The sequence below is a fragment of the Peromyscus californicus genome, unplaced genomic scaffold, assembly GCF_007827085.1.
Source record: "Peromyscus californicus insignis strain IS unplaced genomic scaffold, ASM782708v3 Scaffold_24__1_contigs__length_46423439, whole genome shotgun sequence".
Taxonomy (NCBI): Eukaryota; Metazoa; Chordata; class Mammalia; order Rodentia; family Cricetidae; genus Peromyscus; species Peromyscus californicus.
The window spans coordinates 9,829,465-9,842,927 of NW_026294535.1; positions in this window are offsets into that span (position 1 = coordinate 9,829,465).

The following is a 13,463-nucleotide window of genomic DNA, read 5'->3' on the forward strand; positions in this document are numbered from 1 at the left end:
TTAAATTTAATTTGGTTCAGAATCAATTTCTGAGCGTTTGTCAGGTGCCAGGGCTCCAAGGACAGCCAAGAAACGGAGTGTCCATTTAGAGCTTCACTGTGCTGTCTGTCGTTTCCCCTGTTGGCCACTTGGTGGCAGTGTGTCACAGAAAATGTTCGTCGGTGAGGCTCGTTGAACGCTCCCCCCTCCCCAACCCTCCCCAAGCCCAAGGCTCAGAGATTGTTGCTTCTTCCTTGGATTTGTTTAATGCACACTTCCAAATTGAACAGACAGCTGGTATTATAGCCGTGCGTGTGCAGTATATGTGCTTAATTATACTGTGGAATTAAATTCAAAAGGGTGAGAATGTGGTTACATGTGTACGCTTCCAAAGCCCGTGTGGAGTTCACAGCTTTGGCCTGGGGCTCAGTCAGGGATGAAGAAGCTGCAGAGAAAGCCGAGGGAAGCCTCAAACCCAGCGGCAGGCGGTTATCAGCAGGCAATAGCGCGAATTTGCTTCCCCGGGCCACCTGAGGTTCCCTTTCCTACCGCCTGCTGGCCTGCTTCAGCTGCCCAGCCCCGAGATTCATTTCCTTTGCTTCCCACTGGGCTGTGTCAAGAAGGTTGGCCATCAGGGAGTCCAGGACCGCGACCTTCGTCATCTCCCCACCTCCGAGAGCATCTCTGACTTTTCTCTGTCCACTGAAATCGCTCTGAGAAACAGTACTTGCTATGCCGGGCATGTGCCCCCAGAAAGACATTTATTTGCTAGATTCAGCGTTAATGACATCTAGGGATGTCTCTAATGGCGAAATCTCAGGTTCAGGAAAGGTCAATGGGAAAAAAAAAATCCCAATGACAGTAAGACCTCCAGGTTATCCCCACAGAATCCGCAGCGGTCCGGGAGGGTGGGGTGGGCTGGGGTTTTTGTTGATGCTGGACACATCCTTATGGAGAACTCACTGCTTTCCACCAGACCCTGTATTTCCCAGTGAGAATGAAGAGGGAATCACTTACAAATTTCTCATTCTCTTTGAGCTGAATTAGCCTCCTGTAGGTTCCAATGTTGGTACTTATTCTTTCTTCTAGGGCCATACAGGCCCCACCTTGGACATGTTACATTGTATAATCTGAGCCAGTCTGTCTGAGGAGGGCCAGAGAATCTGTCCCTATAACAGGCTTCCAGAGAATGTGACCCTCCCCGGTCAGGAATGACACTGAGGGGCAGCCAGCAGCAGCAGCAAAACCTTTGATGTCTGCAATGGTTCCTGGGTGGGATTCTGGCATTGGTCTCTAGCTTTGTGAGCTTGGGGAATGTGCTCACAAGCCAGTGTGTGGAATAGAGATTCTGATGCTTAATTCATATATTAGGAGAATTCAGTGAGCTTGTGAGTGTGCAATGCTTTCAGTAGCAAGTAGAAGGAACCTGCCCCACACTGGCTTAAACCACTGGAGCGGATTTTTCTTGGTTAACAAGAAACCTATGGTGAGTGGCGGCTGGCATTGTTCAGATGCTCAATGCTGTGATCAAAGATTCAAGGTTTTGTGTGTGTGTGTGTGTGTGTGTGTGTGTGTGTGTGTGTGTGTGTATCTGTGAATATGTATATATATGTGTGTGTATATACACACACACACATATATTGTGCCCCTCATTTCTTGTGTACTAACTTTCATTTTCAGGCTATGGCCACATGATCACAAAGTAGCTGTCACAGATCCAAGTACTGGAAATATTTATGATGACCAGCTTGGTTTGTTTCTCTCTCTCTCTCTCCTCTCTCTCTCTCTCTCTCTCTCTCTCTCTCTCTCTCTCTCTCTCTCTCTCTCTGCAATGCTGAGGATTGATCTTAGTACTTTATGCTAGGCAAGAGCTCTTTCATCCAGCCACATCCTTAGTCAGGGTCAAAAGCTATGTCCTAGGAATGCCTCTTAACCCACAACAGACATTCCTCCATTATATATCAATGGCCAGAACTGTGTCTGTATAAAGAGTGTATAACCCTCCTCAGCTGCTCCACCCCAACTCTCCAAATCAATCATTTCAACCTTGAAATCTTCTCAATTTATCACTTTTTCTAAACAAATACCCCCTTCCCTAATTTTCACACTGCAAAAAACTTCTTATTTTTATTGATAGAACTCTCATAACCCCTACTTTCCTACCCTTCAATATTTTTTGTACGACAATTTGGGGTTCACCCAGTATTCAGTGGTGACTCTGCTTGGACTATGGGGTAGGCATTGTTGAGCTGAGTAGACAATAAGCCACACTGTGAATATGTTGAGTAAAGAGGCATAGGAAAAACCATGCATACCCATGTACCTGTTGCCTCACTGGGCCACTCCTTTTTTTTTTTTTTTTTAAAGGTGGGATTGGTTTAGGGCAATTTCTGTTCATCCCCAGAAGCTGGACACATCACAACTCCAACACAAGCCAGTGAGATGGACAAAGGAGGCAGTGCTGCCTTACGGGTGCCCAGCAGCACCCCCTTTCCCAGGGAACCAGCCAGCTCCTATTCCTTTTCCCTAGATCCCTCCCCTTTGGATCTCCTTTGCCAGGCCTCACAGCTTCCCTCTCGGGCTTCTGACACTCTCTCCGTTGTTGACTCACATTCCCAAATTTCCTGTCTTCTTCTATTTTGTCTCCCCCACTCTCTTTACAAAAGCTCAATCCTTCAAGAACTTCTAAGAGGTAATGCCAAGGAGATGCATGTTCTGAGTCTTGCTTGTGTGAAAAACGCTGACATTCCGTTCTCACGTTTGATCTATCGTTGGTTTAGGACAGTGGGTGTCAAGAAGTCTTCTCTGAATTCTGGAGGCCTCACTCCATTACTGCCTTATTTACAGCACCAGAAGCCCCAAACTCCACTCTCAGCTTCCAGCTTTCTTGATCTTTGGCTTTCTGGAATCCCATACAATGTCCCATGGTGTGGACACTTAGGGAGCTCAGCCTTTGATCCTCAGCCATAGATGATATGTTCCTCCATCTTTTAAAAATGCAGTTGATATTTCTCTGTAGCTGAAGTTATCCTGTTTCTGCCCAGCTCCCGTGGCCTTCAGACCCAAGCAAACACACAGAGACTTATATTATTTAAACTGTTTGGCCTAATGGCTCAGTTTCTTGCTAGCTGTTCTTATATCTTAAATTAACCCATTTCTACTGATCTATAAGTTGCCATGTGGCTCATGGTTTACCAGTATCTTTTTTTTCTTTTTGGTTTTTCTTTTTTTTTTTCAGTTTTTTTTTTTTTAAAAAAAGATTTATTTATTTATCATGTATACAGTGTTCTGTCTGCATGTGTCCCTGCAGGCCAGAAGAGGGCACTAGATCTTATTACAGGTGGTTGTGAGTCACCATGTGGTTGCTAGGAATTGAACTCATGTCCTCTGGAAGAACAGTCAGTGCTCTTAACCGCTGAGCCATCTCTCCAGCCCCCATTTTTTTTTTTTTTTTTTTTTTTTTTTTTTTTTTTTGGTTTTTCAAGACAGGGTCTCTCTGAGTAGCTTTGTTGCCTCTCCTGGAACTCACTCGGTAGCCCAGGCTGGCCTCTAACTCACAGAGATCCGCCTGGCTCTGCCTCCTGAGTGCTGGGATTAAAGGCGTGTGCCACCACCGCCCGGCTGGTTTACTGGTATCTTAACATGTTGCTTCTCATCACAGCAGCTTGCAGCGTCTCTCTGCCTCAGCCTTCTTTCACATAGCATTCTCCTCTCTCTTTGTCCCACCTACACTATCCTTCCTGCCTGGCTACTGGCCAATCAGCATTTTATTTATCAATCAATCATAGCAACACATTCACAGCAAATAGAACATCCCATAGCATTTCTCTTCCCTCTTTTTTTTTTTTTTTCCAGAGTTCCTAGAATGCCTGTTGGTTACGTAGCACACTATCTCAGCTATGACCTTTCCGTTGTCATGTGTATGCTGTATCTGGACAGACTTGTGTCTTTCCTCCATGTCAGAATTGATTGAATAACAACACACTCACAAGGTACAGCAGTTTCCATGGGAGCAGACTGTCCCGTACTTCTACTGCCTTGATAACCCTGGCCGGGCAAACACGGGCTCTTTTATTCTGATCTTAGGCATTAATATAAACTCTCAGATCTCATCACATATTACACATTAAATGTGTCTATCTATATATGTATGTATGTAGGTTTTAGAGTAACTCCAAAGGGTTGAAGAGGCAGGAGTTTCTAAGAGAGCTGAGAGGCCAAAGCTGGGAAATAGACAGGGATGCAAGGGTCTCTGTCTTAAGATAACGATGAACCTGCCAAGCTACAGAGAGGAAGGTACTGCTGGCAGTCAGGCCAGTTTGGGTCACAGGTGTGAGAGAAAAGCTGTAGAGTCCAGCGTAGCTGCAGAGGGAAGCAGGGTAGGACCATGTCTGGATGAAGGAAGGGCTGGACAGATGCATGGCGGGTGGGCGCTGGGTATCCACCTCTCTATGGGGTTCACAACTGAGTTACAGCCTTTCCCTGGTCTGCTCTGTCTGATAAGTTCTCAGGCCTGGTTTCCCTGATGTGACTTTAATATGTGCATACACTCCCTGAGTCTCAGTTCATGCTGATGAATTTATAGGGGGATACTTTCTCCTCTCAAGCATAAGCCATTATCAGTCTGTGCTGCCTGGGTTGTGCTTGACTGATGGTGCCATTCACACATCCACCTGGGTGCGTCTCATCCTCCATCCTCAAGATAGTGGCAAAAGCCACTTGTAACATGGAACCTCTCAGGACAAGGTGTAGCCTGAAAAAGCGCTGTCTCACGGGATATCGAGTGACTTAGCACGGGGCACAACCTGATTTTAACAGCATGCTTTAATTTTTACTTTTGCCAACTTTCTCTTTATCTCTTTGTTTTACAGTCTATAGGTGTTTTTTCCCCCCTCCGATGCTCCAAATCTTTTTTGTCTTTTCATTTGCTTTCACATTTTTGATATCTAAGCATTCAGCTTTAATCACTCATAGGTGTCCTTTCTTTTCTATCATATTTATGTATAAAATGTTGCTTACAGGAAAATTTGGGCTTTCCTTTTATTTTTGGATTTATCCTTGCTTTTAGTTTTTTTTTTTTTTTTAATATGTGTGTGTTGTTTTTAGTGTCCTACTGTGTATGTCTCTTACTATGGTTCCTTGGTAGAATTGTCCCACGAGGCTGGCTGGCATGTAAATGTCACTCATAGTACTTAAATGTGGGGGCTGGGCTTGTTGATAGAAGGACTTAAATAGAGTGATTAGGTGATAGGCTAACCTCTTGATGGCATGTCCCCACTTGTCATCCTGTATAGGCCTTTACACCAGGGTCATTTTCAGTTTGGCCCCAGTAGTCCCCAGCAGTCCATCTCTAGAGCACTGAGTTTCTAGATTGTGAAGCTGCACCCATTTTTGTCAAGACATCAAGCTCTTTAGGCCTCAGTTTCCTTGTCTATAATCAGATGGAAGTGGGCTAGGCTACCTCAGAGGACTCTACCTAGTCTACAGTTTTATAATACAATTCAGGACAGAGATTTAGTTGAGAGATGGAAGCATATTAGAGGGAATCAAAGATGCTAAAAGAGAAAAATCCTTTGAAGCTGTCGGGAGGTAGGCTCTAAAAATCTAATAAAATATTTGACTCATTGGAGACCTGACTCAATGGGAGATAATTAGAAATAAACTTTTGGGGGGAGCTCAAGGAGGGCTAATATTTGGTGGCAATGCCTTAATTAATTTTGCCTGTGCCCTTGGGATGATGAGTGTGCTTAGTTTTGCAGCCCAACTCGGGGGGTCTGAATTGCAGATGTAAGCTGGATACTTCTGATTGAATGGGGGCGTTATAGATCCAGAGAGAAGGAAAGAGCTTTAGACTTTAATTTATAATAACCCATCCAAGACCCAGGGATTGACAGATCCCCACACAAAGGTCAACATCTTGGAGGATTTCTAAGATTAGATTTTTGTTTATACCTGAAATGAAGCTATGTTCATTCCCCCGGGGTTGAAGAAAACATTACCCGGAGAGTTCACATTTCTGAACAGGAATTTACTCGATTCTGATGGGTGTAGGCATTTAAATGAAAACAAAGTCCTAGTTTAAAATCTCGTTGCTTGCCTCAATTGTACATTCCTGAAAAATTGATGTCGTTGCCCCTATTTTTAAATATGTCATTCACCCAGCATGCATAATTGGTGTTTGTTGCACACTTGAAAAAAAATGAATGCATTGAGATGAAAACATGCCCCCAGAAAATAGCTTCATCTGCCTCTAATTCATGTTGAAAACCTATAGGTCATCACTGAAGTTCATCTTGCTCTAAGATGGCTGATCGGAACTGGGACTTGTTAGAAAGGTAAAGGTACAGTCATGGGCATGTGTTGGCATTCCAATGTCACAAAATACCTTGACAAAAAAAAGAACAACAACAACAAAAAAACCCTTTTCAGCCAATATGCCTTACTTCAGCCACATGACTTGTCCTGTAGCCAACTCAGTATTATATTTCCAGAGCAGAAATACAGCCCACCTGTCAAAATGGTATTTACACAAAGTGCAAGAGAGTGATGACGGGGGAGACATTTAGGAGAGATTTCCTGGATTTACGACATTGATTTTTGTTCTTTGTGTGAAGAAGACGTTAACATTTCTACTGGAAATATGTTCTCTGTAATGAGTCTGGTTAACTTTATGAAATACAATGCACTGGGTTAGCATGTGCCAGAAAGTGGGTCTCTAGTGCATTCAGAGAGGGCTGGAGGTCTCTCCCAGAGCGGGTTTTGTTAAAGATCAGATAGGGAAGGAGAGAGTTTGGGCTGCCTTTAGGTTTGGCAAAGTGATCAAAGATAAGCCTAAGCTGGGGAATTTCTTTGAAGGAGTGTTAGAGGAGAGGGGGGATCTTCATAGTAACACAGACTCTGGGGGGCAATTTGTTTATTTAGCAAGTCAATAAATGTCTAGCAAAGTCTGGTCACTGCCATCATCATGGGAGGGTATACAGAATTACCTCTAGAGAGCTTCCAGACCAGAAAAGGAAAAACCCAAACTAGCCTTGGTGTCTGTGAACATGAAGATGAACTCCTGGGAGGATTCCAGATGTTCCTTGTGGGAGGGGAAACTTGTTTCTGTGCTTCCCAACATCTCTGGATCACCTCCAGTTCCCTGGTGCTCACCACTGCATCTGGCCTGCACTTTGAAATCAGTCCTTCTAAAAAATATGCCTTTTTTTTTTCTTTTTTTCGAGACAGGGTTTCTCTGTGTAGCTTTGCGCCTTTCCTGGAACTCACTTGGTAGACCAGGCTGGCCTCGAACTCACAGAGATCCACCTGCCTCTGCCTCCCGAGTGCTGGGATTAAAGGCGTGCGCCACCACCGCCCGGCCCTTTCCTCTCTTCTAGGGATCTGCAGTGGCGTCCTGAGTTGTCTGTTGAACTCAAGATCAAAAGCCCATGCTTGGGAGTTATGCTTTGTCATAACTTACCTCTCCTCCTTTCTGACCACAAATGCATAGGGAGCATCTTCTCGTTCCCTACGGAGCACATTTCTCTTCTGAGGTAGCTCAGTCAGCTGGAAGCCTCTGACAGGATCTCTGGTTTATTAAAATGTTGATTGATGGATAGCTGTCTCCCAAGAGCATCCAAAGTGTGCTTATGCTTCAGACCAGCACACTCTCCCACAGCCCAGGAATTAAAGAGTTAGTGCCTGGAGCCCTACCCTCAGTATTGTTGGCTTTGTGTGGTCTGTGACCTACCTGCACAGTATACATCGATGTTGCACAGCCCTGTGGGATCTACTCTACAGCCTTTTCACCTTCTCTTTTTTGGATCCATTCTGTGGTGGTTTGAATGTAATTGGTCCCCATTAGCTCATAGGGAGTGGCACTATTAGGAGGTGTGGTTTTGTTGGAGTGGGTGTGGCTTTGTTGGAGGAAGTGTGCCACTTTGGGTGTATGCTTTGAGGTCCCCATGCTCAAGATATGCTTAGTTTAAGTTCATTTCCTGCAGCCTACAGATCAAGATGTAGAATTCTCAGCTCCTACTCCAGCCCCATGTCTGCCTGCATAACTTCCTGCCATGATGATAATGGGACTAAACCTTTCAACTGTAAGCCAGCCTCAATTCTTTATAAGAGTTGTTGTTGGGGCTGGAGAGATGGCTCAGAGGTTAAGAGCACTGACTGCTCTTCCAGAGGTCCTGAGTTCAATTCCCAGTAACCACATGGTGGCTCACAACCATCTGTAATGAGATCTGGCACCCTCTTCTGTATACATAATAAATAAATAAATCTTAAAAAAAAAGTTGTGGTTGTCATGGTGTCTCTTCATAGCAATAGAACCCCTAACTAAGACAGAAGTTGGTACCAGGAACTGAGTCATTGCTGTGACAGGCCTGACCTTGCTTTTTTTTTTTTTTTTTTAAAGGAATATGGACCTTGGGACTGTGGATTAGAAAAGCAGTTGAACACTTTAAATGCTGCTTAATGGGCTATGGTAGTAGGAGAATGGAAGACAGTGGTGCTGAGTGTGATTTGATGAACTGTGGAGGACTGGTTTAAGAGGTTTCAGAGGAGAAGAGTATCAATATGTGGCCTAGAGATCATTCTTGTGATATTTTGGTAAAGAATGTGGCTGCTTTTTTGTCCTTGTCTGAAAAGTTTGCATGAAGCTAAAGTGAAGAGACTTGGATCAATTCCTTTGGGAAAGGAAATCTCAAAACAGCCTAGTATAGACTCTGTCATGTGATTACTAGTGTTCATGCTTATAAAGATTTATAATGAAAAGGAGCAAGTTGAGCAAGGAAAAATACAAAATGTACAATTTGAGGAGAAAAAAATACCAGGAAGTAAAATGGAACTAAGTCCTGTGTTTAAGGAGATAAACAGATTAAGAAATGGAATAAAGGGAGTGGTGGCCTCAGGACAAGATTCTACCCAGCTAAGTTTCCAATTTGTGAAAAGAAACTACAGAAAAGCTTAGAGCTGGGTGTGGGGGCACATACCTTTAATCCCAGCACTTGGAAGGCAGAGGCTGGCAGATCTCTGAGTTTGAGGCCTGCCTGGTCTACAGAGCAGGTTCCAGAATATCCAAGTTTAGGCAGTGAAGGAAACCATCAAAACCAGAAAGCCGGTGAAGATGTAATTGAACGAGGGGCCCGTGTTCTAGCCCCAGCAAACAGCAGAACTTGGCAGCTTTGACCACATCAAGGACAAGGACACAAAAGTCAAGGACACAAGAAAAGGGTTATGGGATGTTCCTCTGTGACTAAGGAAAGCTGCAGAGGCCAGGCATGTGTCAGGGGTGTTCCTGAATGGAGGCCCAGAGAGTCCATTGTGTGAAGCTGTGAAGGAGAAGCCTAGGTTGCCTTGGTGACTCCAAGATGCTGGAGTTGTGGGATACCTGCCAAGGCAAACTGCTAACAGGGAGTGGAACCAGCCCAAGAGAAAGAAGTATATTACAATCAACAAAACTGAAAGAAGTTGGAGATTTGAAGTTTTGACATCAGACATGGAGATACAGAGTTTTTAGTTTATCCGGCTGGTTTTTGGTCTTGCTTTTGTCCTGTGTTTCGTCACTATGCTCCTTTCCCTATGTTTTGGAACAATAGTGTATACCCTGTGCCATGATATGTTGGAAGTATGTGATCTGTTTTTTAATTTAGATTTTATAGGGGGTTGCAGTTTAAGAGAATACATGAATCTCAGAAGAGACTTGGAACTTTGGACTTTAACATAGACAATGGGGACTTTTGAATTTGGACTAAATGCATTTTACATTAGGATGTTGTTACAAGCTTATGGGGGCCAGGGAATGGAATGTGATGGTTTTAATGTAATTGGTCCCCATAAGCTTATAAAGAGTGGCACTATTAGGAGTTGTGGCTTTGTTGAAGTAGGTGTGGTCTTGTTGGAGGAAGTGTGCCATTGTGTGAGTGTGCTTTGAGGTCTCATATGCTCAAGCTATACTTAGTTCAGTTTATTTCCTGTTGCCTGTGGATCAAGATGTAGAACTCTCAGCTCCTTCTCCAGCATCATGTCAGCCTGCACACTGTCATGCTTCCTGCTCTGATGTTAATGGACTCAACCTCTGAACTGTAAGCCACCCCAATTAAATGCTTTCTTTATAAGAGTTATGGTGTTCAAGGTGTCTTTTCACAGCAATAGAAACCCTAACTAAGACACATCCCATTTAAAAAAATTGAATATAGCAAACAGCATATTTAACAAATGTTTTTGTTATGTATTGTAAGTCTTGTAAGAAAAGCAAGGGAGCTGTGGGTGTGGGGGTATGTGCTGGTTAGCTTTAACTGTCACCTCGGCATAATCCAAAATCACTTGGGAAGAGCATCCCGATGAGGAATTAGATCAGATGGGCGTGTCTGTGGAGTATTGGTTTTGATTGGTAATTATTATAGGAGGACCCAGCCCACTGTGGGCAGCACCATTTCATTGGCAGGGTCCTGAACTGTAGAAGAGTGAGGAAAGCCAGCTGACAGCAAGTAAGTAGTCAGTGTGGATGTGCTTGCCTGTCTCTGTTCTTCAGTGTAGATGTGGTGTGATGAGCTGTCTCAAGTGCCCACCTCCATGGCTTCCCTGTGATGAAGGGCTGTAAACTGGGACTGTAAACTGAGTAAATCTGTCCTCCTTTGTGCTTCTTGTGTTCAGACTGCTTCTTCGTAGAAACAGAAATGAAACTTGAACATGGTAGGATGGGTGGTGTGGGGAGGGTAGGTGGGATGGGACAGGAGTGGGTGTGTGGGTGGGGAGGTTGGGAGTAACCTTGAGTGGGATGGGTAAGGATGGGGTGGAGTGGGGATCTGGGGTAGGGTGGAGATTAGGGGTGGAACAGTAGAGTTTATGGGAACCTGCAAGTGGGCAAATAACAAGTCTCTGGTTTGGGCCCTGGACTTGGTGTCGGGTGTGGACAGGGAGATCAGGGACCCATGTAATCCTAGTCTTTGGGTTGAGGTCTGAAGTAAGCATGGTATTCACCAGGAATATGGGAAGTGAGGGAGCGTCACATAGAAATAGTGTTGTATCAGTGTTGTACATTAGAGTATGTTGTGGAATATTTAACTAGGCAAAGGTGTGTTACATTTGTTTCTGATGTATTTGTTTAACTATGTAAAGATGTGTTACATTTGTTTACAATGTATTTGTTTAACTATGTAAAGATGTGTTACATTTGTTTACAATGTATTTGTTTAACTATGTAAAGATGTGTTATATTTGCTTACAATGTATTTGTTTAACTATGTAAAGATGTGTTACATTTGTTTATGCTACATTTGTTTAAAGATGTAAAGATGTGTTGCTTTGCCTGCCTAAGGCACCTGATTGGTCTAATAAAAAGCTGAATGGCCAATAGCTAGGCAGGAGAGGGATAGGCAGAGCTGGCAGGCAGAGAGAATAAGCAGGAGGAGGAATCCAGGCTTGGGAGGAGAGAGAAGAGAGGAGAGAATGAGGGGGAAAGAGAGGAAGATGTCCAGGGCCAGGTAGGCACCTGCCAGTCAGCTAGGCACAGAGTAGGACATACAGAATGAAAAAAAAGGTAAAAAGCCCTGAAGTAAAATGTAGATGAGGAGAAAAGAGGTTAAATTGAGTTATAAGAGCTAGTGGGACAAGCATAAGATAAGGCCGTGCATTCAGAGCTGATAATAAATCTCCACATCAAGATTTGAGCTGGTGGGTGGCCCAAAAGGAAGCCTGCTATGGAGTAGTCATGTGGTGGCCTACAAGTCTCACTTCTTCTGGGGACCCTTCTAGAACTAGATCTATATTCTGTGTCCTCAGGAATAACAAAGTTGTGAGTGGGCCAGCCTGGTCTTCGATGTTGTAAAGACATGTTGGCTTCAACAGCCTCACACAGCAACTATTACGCTCTGCCAAGATGCCCAGAAACCTGTTCTAAGAACTCAGTACTGTGCTTTAGTAATGCCTACCCACTTTTCAGCATTGCTTATTCTCCTGTCCATGTACCCCATCAGAGGCATAGTTACACTCTGAAGGGGTTGCCTGTGTACTAGAGTGCCCGGAGTCCCAGGAACATGGCCTAGCATGTTTGTTGAATGAGTATTGGTTTTGGATTAGAACAATGCTATTGAGCCTATTGAGATAACATGTATTAGTTTGCCTTCTTTTAAAAAATTGCATTTTAATTAATTAACTAATTAATTAGTGTGTGTGTCTTAGCCTATAAGACTTAGTTCTTTCCTTCTACCATGTAGGTCCTAGGGATTTAATTCAGGTCATCAGTTTTGGTAGCAAGTACCTTGGAGGGCACTGAGCCATCTTGTCAACCCCCCTACTTTCCCCTTTATTCTTTAATTACTTTATGTGCATGGGAACCCCCCTCAAGATGTAAGCCCCCAGTTCACTTGGAATTAATTGTGCAATATTAGTCTAAAAGCCCACAGAAAGGATATGATTTGAGTTGGAATTTAGCCAACGGAGGGAAGTTTGTAAATTAGAATTCATCTGCCCTTCTCAAATGAAAAAAAAAAAAAAAGTCGTGCTAAAACCATCATTTGCAACAGGCAGGGGGAATCATTTTAAGAGCTAACAGTGGTAATAAGGTAGCTCACTTTCTTTATCTCTGCAGTAATTGCCCTGCAAAGTCTTGGTTTTAAAACTCAGGGTTCCATAATATGTGGCATGGAAGAAGGTACTTAGCCTGCCAGGTAAGCCCCATATCTACTTTATTTTTTGATATTTGAGAAGCAGAACAGATAGAAGCAATCTCTGGCCACTTCCCATCCCAGCTTCCTGGGTCACTGCCTGAACTCTGGCCTAGGGTGAAGAGGAAAGCTCTGGTGTTATTATTGCCTCGATCTGTGGCTTATTGCCTGCATTAAAGCAAAACAGGTTTGAGATGGGGCGGGTCAGCTGGGATCTGGGGAGGCTGGCCTGAGCCCTGAGGGAAGGCTGGGGTCATTTTACACCACAGTGAGCTCACACAGGGAGAGTTAGAGGAAAAACTGGTTAGCCACAGAGTAGAGTTCTAGTTGGAGCTTCTGTGCTCTGCAATCACTCTGCACTGAGTCTACCCAGGTTCCCTAGTGGCTGATGTGAGCAGGCCAGTGTGGCCTTCTTTTGGAGGCGATGTTGGAGGCGATGGCTTTAGGGAAGAGAAGAGGGCCAGGTTCAGGGGAAGAAATGAGCCCGAAGGAGGCTGTGCCAATTACAGCACCTGTCAGTGTTCAACAACAGATAAAATTAATTCGGAAACCCAAACAATCTGCAGAAAACCGAACACAATTATCTAAGAAATTAAGTTACACCATTTCCATGACCTTTAATCAATCATCCCACCGTTAATGTTAATTTTGTGATCTAAAAATCATAGTTCGATTTGCATTTTAATGGGTGCTAAATGAGTGTCATCAGGAAGAAATAATGGCAGGGTGGCCTTTTGCTACAAATTCTTCCTTCCTAATGGCACAAAGCAAGGAAATGGAGTTTGGAAAGGTTTTGTTTCGCTGTCTAGCAGATGTACAGAGCTGCCCTTCTCA